The sequence below is a fragment of the Cibotium barometz genome, chromosome 13, assembly GCF_041138505.1.
Source record: "Cibotium barometz isolate CiBa-2024 chromosome 13, ASM4113850v1, whole genome shotgun sequence".
Taxonomy (NCBI): Eukaryota; Viridiplantae; Streptophyta; class Polypodiopsida; order Cyatheales; family Cibotiaceae; genus Cibotium; species Cibotium barometz.
The window spans coordinates 4,442,110-4,450,077 of NC_141058.1; positions in this window are offsets into that span (position 1 = coordinate 4,442,110).

Consider the following 7,968-nt stretch of genomic DNA (forward strand, 5'->3'; position numbering starts at 1 on the left):
CAATACAATGCACACCCATAATTCCTGAAGCCAATGCTTGAAACCGTGACACTGCACCTGTCTTATGACCTGTCATTGTTGAGGCACCATCCGTTACAAATGCAACTAGTTTCTTCAAACCCAGATTGCTCTCTAAGAGCATGGCATGGACAGCATTGTAGATTGCCTCCCCAGATCCATTATCAACTGGTAGCAATCTCACAAATTTACAACTGGGCTCTCTTTGCCATTCCCAGCCAAGTACAAAATGTAGATAATCAAATGTTTCTCCATGGTTCTATCTGTACTTTCATCAATGAGGATTGAAAAAATGGACTTCCACAAACTTCAACATACAAGTCTTGTCTAGTACAATCTCTTAAAGCTATCAAGAACTCTCTTCTAGATACGGGATTGGTATATGCACCATACTCATTAGATGATGGCATATTAGGAGTGCCAAGCTCCAAATGTAACTTTAATTGAGTGGGATATTTCTCCAATGCAATATTATTGCATGCACAAAAGTGTACGAGCTTCATACAAGTGATTATTCTAAACTGTTCAGAATGCACCATTTTGTTAATACCCCCATCTATTGGTCCTTTGCCACCAATAGCCTTTAGCTTTGCATGATAAATACTTGCAGCTCTCCTATGATCTGGAGATTTTGCATGCTCATTCAAGGCCAAAAGCTGAATGCTTTGGGATCCACCCATTGTGAAAGCATTCACTCTTCCATCTTCTTCACACACCAAGTGCATTTTATGCGGTCCTCATTACATGTAGACTTGCATAAATATGCCCAAGGATGTAGTAGAGTCCATTGAGTCTTCCACTTCCTTTTGGGTTTACTGCTGTGGAAGAAGACTCTTGGGAAATCTCATTACAAGTTTCCGAGCTCCCAACACTACTCTCATGTCCTACATTGGCACTAGTCTGTCTTGACAAAAAAGAATCTATTGAAGGCTGTGATTTTTTCTTTTTGCCGCATCCTCTATGAGGCACTAGATTGGGACGTTCAGCCAGGACGTAAAATATAAGAATAAAATAAGAAAAAGAAGCCATGTAATCCAAACTCAAACTAAAATATACTACACATACTAAGTTACTAACCCAAGCTCTGACATTCTTATTTTTTGTCCCAACAATCTCCAGCAACAAACAGAAGCAAGCAACAATTTCTTGGCATGCCTACGTCAGGTAGAGACGAGTAGAGTCCAGACCTGAGAGAGTTGCAAGCCTGAGGCGGTTCTCCTAACTCCCGAGTCCTTGTATGCGCCTTTATGAGAAGATCAGAGAGAGTCGTATTAACATCAAGAGTAGAACAACAAATCCATGAGATACTGAGGCATGGAAAAGACTCAAAAGAGACTAGCTATCTGTCTATCTCAGCATCATAGTGATCAAAGGTCGCTCTCAAATCAAATTTTAAATTAAAAAAAAACCCTCATTGATTTCTTTCTTTGGTACAGTAGGTGTGTAGGGTCTGGGGGCTTGGGCGACATACAACCAGGCAACAGTTCTCTTATAGAAAAGAGAGTTGCACATGAACATCTTGATTCCTACAGATTCCTAATTTCCTACTTCTTACTTTGCCAAATTTTAGTACAAAGCTCTCTTTCAGCATGGGCAAGGCTCTGGAGGACGAAGTTGCAACACAAGAGTCAGGACCAAACAATAGCTTTGGTAACCAAATTAATGTGCATGCAGCACGGTAACCACAAGGAAGCTCATTTATTTTGTAAATAAAGAGAGAACCTGTTGGATTGGAGGATCTTTGATTCGCGATCCCACTACTGGCGTGTGCTGGCATAGCCACGTATGTGGGGTGGACCACTAGTGGCGACTTGGCTGGCCCGCTAGAGAGAGATGCAACAATGGCAACTTGCGCGAGGGCTGGCCCACTAGAGAGAGATGCAACATTGGCAACTTGCAGGAGGGCTGGCCCGCTGGAGAGCGATGCAAGCCAACAAAGATGAACGAGGCGGCGAGGCCCCCCTTTGTGTAAAAGGTCAAGAATCGAGATGATTTATGTAAAAGGCCCAGCCTCCTAGGCTGCAAGAAGCAAGACTCTACAAGAGAATGAAAAAATAGAGGCTAGAGCAGCGAGCTGCAAGCCTTCATGTTTTAACTTTCAGAATCGCAATTTGTGAACGCCCTGGCCTGGGGCCCCTGGGCCCTTAGCAATGTAGTAGAGAAACGATAAACCAACACCAGTGGTGGCCACTTACCTTCCAAGTTCCAAGGTTGCAAACTTGCAACTTGTAGCAGCCAGCCTGCAGAGCCGATGCAGGGTCCAGCCTCCCAGGCTGCAAGCAGCACAAGAGAATGAAAGAACAGAGGCTAGAGCAGTTGCCAGGCTTACTGCATGCATTATTGCTGAATCCCGATTCCCCTACACGTGTCTAGTGTCCACTAGGCGGCCCAGTGCCAGGAGGCAATCGCTAGCCTGCAGGCTGCCATGCAAATGATGAATTAGCAATTTAGCAAATAATAAATTAGCTATTAGGCTAATAGAAAATTAGCAATCATGCAATAAAATGTGCCATGAAAATGATGAATTAGCAAATAATAAAGTAGCTATTAGCTAATATGTATTAGTAATCATGCAATAAAACGTGCCATGCAAATGATGAATTAGCAAATAATAAATTAGCTTAGCTATTAGCTAATAGCAATCATGCAATAAAACGTGAATATTTATTAATATTGATTAATTAATCAATTCCAATTTCCATTTCCTTTATAGTGAACTCGGAAGGTACCTAGGAATGTTTACACATCAAAAGTAAACTAGGTATTTATTAAGGAAACTAGGAATAAAAAGTAAACTAGGGATTGCATAACATGAGGAGTGATGGGGATAATAGTTTTAATTTAAAAAAATTCTATTGTGCCCTCTCCTTTCTCTTTGTCTCTTGGATCTCCATCTTGCTTAATGCCTCTGTCACACGCGCACGCACACACACACACACACACACACACACACACACACACACACACACACACACAACCGGTTGCATATACATCATCAAAAAAGATAGAAATCAATCAAGGAGGATTGAAATCGAAGCTTGGTGTTCTCTTTTACATGTTTGGTACTCTCTCTCTCTCTCTCTCTCTCTCTCTATATATATATATATATATATATATATATATATATATACACTCACACACATGTAGATATAGCTTTATATTGATATTTCAATCATTTTAATTTATAGCAATATGTGTTCTTGATGGATTGGATTAAAGATAGTCCAAGTGATTTTGACTTTGGAGAGTGCAATATGTGTTCTTGATGGATTGGATTAAAGATAGTCCAAGTGATTTTGACTTTGTAGAGTGCTTTGATTATGATACAAGTTGCTACATAACAAGCAATGATAAAAATGTAGATGAGCATTTTCAACACACTGTCAAATGAAATAGAAGGCAATAATAGTATCATTACTTCAATCAATACATTCCATTATGTATCTTCATTTTTTTCCTTTTGATAGAAAGAGTTATGAATTGATGAAAAAAACAACCCAAGGGGATATTTCAATGAAATTGAAGACATTGAAGTCTTGTGACACTAAGGGATGCTAGATTTGAAGAAGTGGAGAAGAAGAATGAAAGATAATCTTTATTTGGGAGTGAACGAGGATAGTTATGATTGCATTTGCTTAAAGTCCTCAACAAAGTTGAGGATTTCATGCATTGAAGAGTGGGGAAGCATTGTCAAAGCATGCCATAATAACAAGGAGGCTAAATATCACAAAGGGATAGATGAAACTCCTAAAACAGTCAAGTCTACATAGTGTATAGACATTAGAAAACATGGAATTCCTATCTTTTATGTGAAGGATTTCATTAATGCTTGTAATTGTAAGAGAGCCAATAAACAAGTCCATTGTGGAGGTTATCCTTTATTTCTTTCCAAAAGTAACCCAAAATGGTTTCTTCCAAACATAGTAGGTAAGGTGCACGTGGAGAATGCTTTGATGGAGATAATGATTAAGCACAAAGTGAGGATTGTAAAGGTTCATTCAAGCAAAAGCCATGGTTCATCAAAGATGGTCATTGTTATTTGTGCCATAGAGGTGGAAAAGCTAATAGAGCGGGACAATCAAGAGATCAAGGAGCTCAAAAACATTTGGTTGTCCATTCAAGGAACATGTGGAGTACTTTAATGATACAAATACAACATCCATTACATTACATTATGCTTATGAAGGACATGTCCCTAGCTCACACAATGAATTGTATCATCTACCAGTCCATCCAGATGTCATTGAATGTTACATGGAAGACTTGTTTGATGTGGGTAACTCTCGGCACGTAACAATCTATAGATTCTTTATGATCCCAAAGGAAGTCTCCATGTTACAGGTTACAATCTATAGATTCTTTATGATCCCAAAGGAAGTCTCCATGTTGTCATATCAAATATATAATTAAGGTAACATGTTAAGAATTGCTTTTATTTTTTTAAATTATTATATGAATTTGTATATGTACATATAGATTGATGCGATTCACCTTTGTAGGTAAACTTTCAAAAGGATGATTGGAAGGCAATGTCTTTATCATTTAAGGCACAAAATAAGGTCTACTCTATTGTTGAAAATGGTGTCCTTTGGGTTTTTTATTTTTTTAAATAACTTACCTATACTTCTTAGCATATTATTCTAATATAGGCGTTATGACCTATCTATAATTACTTAACACATTGTTCTTCTAATTATAGGTGCTACATTGTTAACCTTATAACCCTCATGTGAAGGAGGACAAAGATAAAACCTTCATTCTTATTATTCAAGATGAATGGATGTTATAGCGATGTTATTGCACTTCACAAAAAATAACTCATGGACCATTGATAGTACTTTTAAGACAAATGTATTTTGTCTTCCATTGTATGCAGATGTCTTGCCAAACTAACATGGGATTGGTATACCTATTTGGTTCATGATGTGCACCAATTATCTTGGGAGGAGCAAGCAAGAAAGCATTACCTTAGATCTAACAATGAAGATGGTACTCTTGAGGATGAATGATGTCCAACCCACCACTATTGTAATTGACAAGTTCCTACAAGAATTAAAGGCAATTCTCAAGGTGGTTAATGAAGATCCTCATAGTTAGTGTTATAAAGACCAAGTACGTTATCAACAAGTTGCATGTCATGTGATAGTGTGATGGTTCCATACAAAGAAATCTTGGGTGGAGAATCTTATTCCAAAGGCAAGGAATTATAAAATTCTAGAAGATATGATTTATCATTACATAATTTTCATGCATGCTCATTACATAGGATTGTTCTAATGCAGGTCCCAAAAGAATTGCATGCTCATTCCATAGGATTGTCGTAATGCAGGTCCCAAAGGAAATGCAAGATGTTATCTACACATCAATGACTGATCTTATGCACACTGTTACAAAATTTGACTTTGAACAAATTTACCAAGATCTTCTACACACATGACAATGTGCAACAATATGTCACAAATAGATGGTATGTGCATGATTATATATGTGGTGGGAATGATGGGCTGTTGATACAACCAACTTGGTGGAAAGGCTATGGAAATACATTAAATACACTCTCTTGCATACACGAATTAATAGATCTATCTTGGTGAAAAGGCTATGGCAATACATTAAATACACTCTCTTAGATGCATGAAATAATAGATCTATCTTAGATCTTCTACATTTGCTTGTGGGTGATTCCAAAATTGGTACTACATATGGGTGGAACATTGCTTGAGTTCTTTAAGCAAAAGCAATAAATAGGTGCTTTCAACATCATAGATCTAGAATACTTAATGTGATATTATCTATTGTATTACTTTCTAATTGAGTAAGTTTATTGCCTGTGTTAGCTGATTTTGGATGTGTCAACATCTGTGGATCATCAAAGAGGCATACTACAAGATTGTCATAGGGGGAGAAACTCGTGCAGTGTTATGAGAGTGTTCCATCTTCACTAGATACTATAAATGACATGACATTGTTATTCAAGAGATTAGAAGTACATCTATTCCAAATCATTTGTACCATGTGAGCATGTGATTGTCCTGATTGGACAAGTGATTACAAACACCTCTATGGCATACGATTAATAATCAAGGATCACTTCCCTCATTTACAAGCAATCCTCCCAATTGTTGATAATGTGCGTTCCTTGAGCATATATCAATCCAGAGGTTTCCTCGAAGCCCCAAGGAATTCAATGACACATGTATAAATGAAGAGATACACACCTACATTGAAGAAATCAAGAATCTCATTTCCACAATTGAAGCAAAGTTTAAAGAGAAAAACTCCAATGAAAAAAAAATCCTTTCTAAATCAACTCAAAATCTCCAAGGAGAGCCTTTCCATATCTATTACTCCAAAAGAGACTAATATGCCAACAAGAGGAAGCACTTGACAAATCCAAGCACATGTAACACAAACAAGGCTTGGCCATGGAAAGAAAGTAGAGCCTCACAACATGTCAGTGTTTTTAGAAGAAAAGGAGACTTTCCAACCCAACAAGTGTTCTTATAAAATTGGTGTATTGAGGCAAAAGCATCGACATGGGAGATATCGTGTTCGCTTCTTCGAAAAGAGATCATGTATTTAGTGTCCACATTGTTGCACAACAACTTTGACAATAGACCCTCTCATGTAGTACTTGCCATGATTTGTTACCCTTAACCATGAGGCATGCTCCAATTGGTGTCAAAACCACTTTTATCAATAAGAGTGTGAGAATTTGTGATGTTTCTCATAGCTTACCTTGTAAAATAATATCTTGTGACAAACCCAGATGATGGGATGACACTTCTCGTTGCAGATTTTCAATATTTTTGTGTCATAAGTGAGGCTTATGCTCTTGTAATAGAATCTATGCTTCTATTTTAAGTTATTTTTGGGAGCATGTACATGCATATAACTTTATGTGTATTTGGACCACAATATGTAAATATTTCTAGTCTTCCTATTTTACTTTGGATTTAGTAAAGTAGGAATATGGTAGGGAAAAATTATGTGTATTTGGACCACAATATGTAAATATTCCTAGTCTTCCTATTTTACTTTGGATTTAGTAAACTAGGAATATGGTAGGAATAGAATCTATGCTTCTATTTTAAGCTATTTTTGGGAGCATGTTGTGCGCTCTTGCCACACATGTCGGAGCTAGGGACTTGCCAAGCACCATGTGCGAGCCACGAATGGATGCAAGCACACAACCAGGAAACCAGCAAGCTCAAAATAGGGAGCAATGGTGTGTCACTCACCGCTCAGACCGCCGTCGTGAAGGATTCTCACGCCACGATGAAGAAGGAGCTGCCACAATGAAGAAGCAGCTACCGCCGTCGCTCTACCGCCGTGCCGCCACGCAATGCTCAATCGCTACACACTCTCTCTCTCTCTCTCTCTCTCTCACACACACACACACGCACACACACACGCACACACACACACACATACACACACACACACACACACACACACACACACACACACGCTGGAGAAGGAGATGGAGAAGATGAAGCAAGAGCACTCCTTCTATTCAACACTCAGAGAATGAGAGGTTTTAGGTTACATTTGACTTTTATATGTGACCTGGCCATTCACACATGGGCGCCCACACATGGCCGGCCGATCCTTACCCTTATCCTGTGATGAAATTCGAGGTGCGTCTCTCATCGGCGATCACCCAATCCCCTTACCCTTTACATGTGGTGCCGAGACAAGCGCGGCCCATGACTCAGAATACGTAAAATAAAAAGTAATACGTCTCAATGTCCGCCATAGGTTAACATGCCCCCCTTACAATGAACTTATGCCTTACCTTGTATCCCAGAACCTTGATCTTAAGGTCCCTTAGCATTCCAATAGGTTTAGCTATAGTTTCGTTTGCCATCTTAACCACTATGTTTGTGACTTCTAGTCGCAATGCTCACTCCAACACCACCATCGAGTATTCCCTTTAGAGTTAATCCC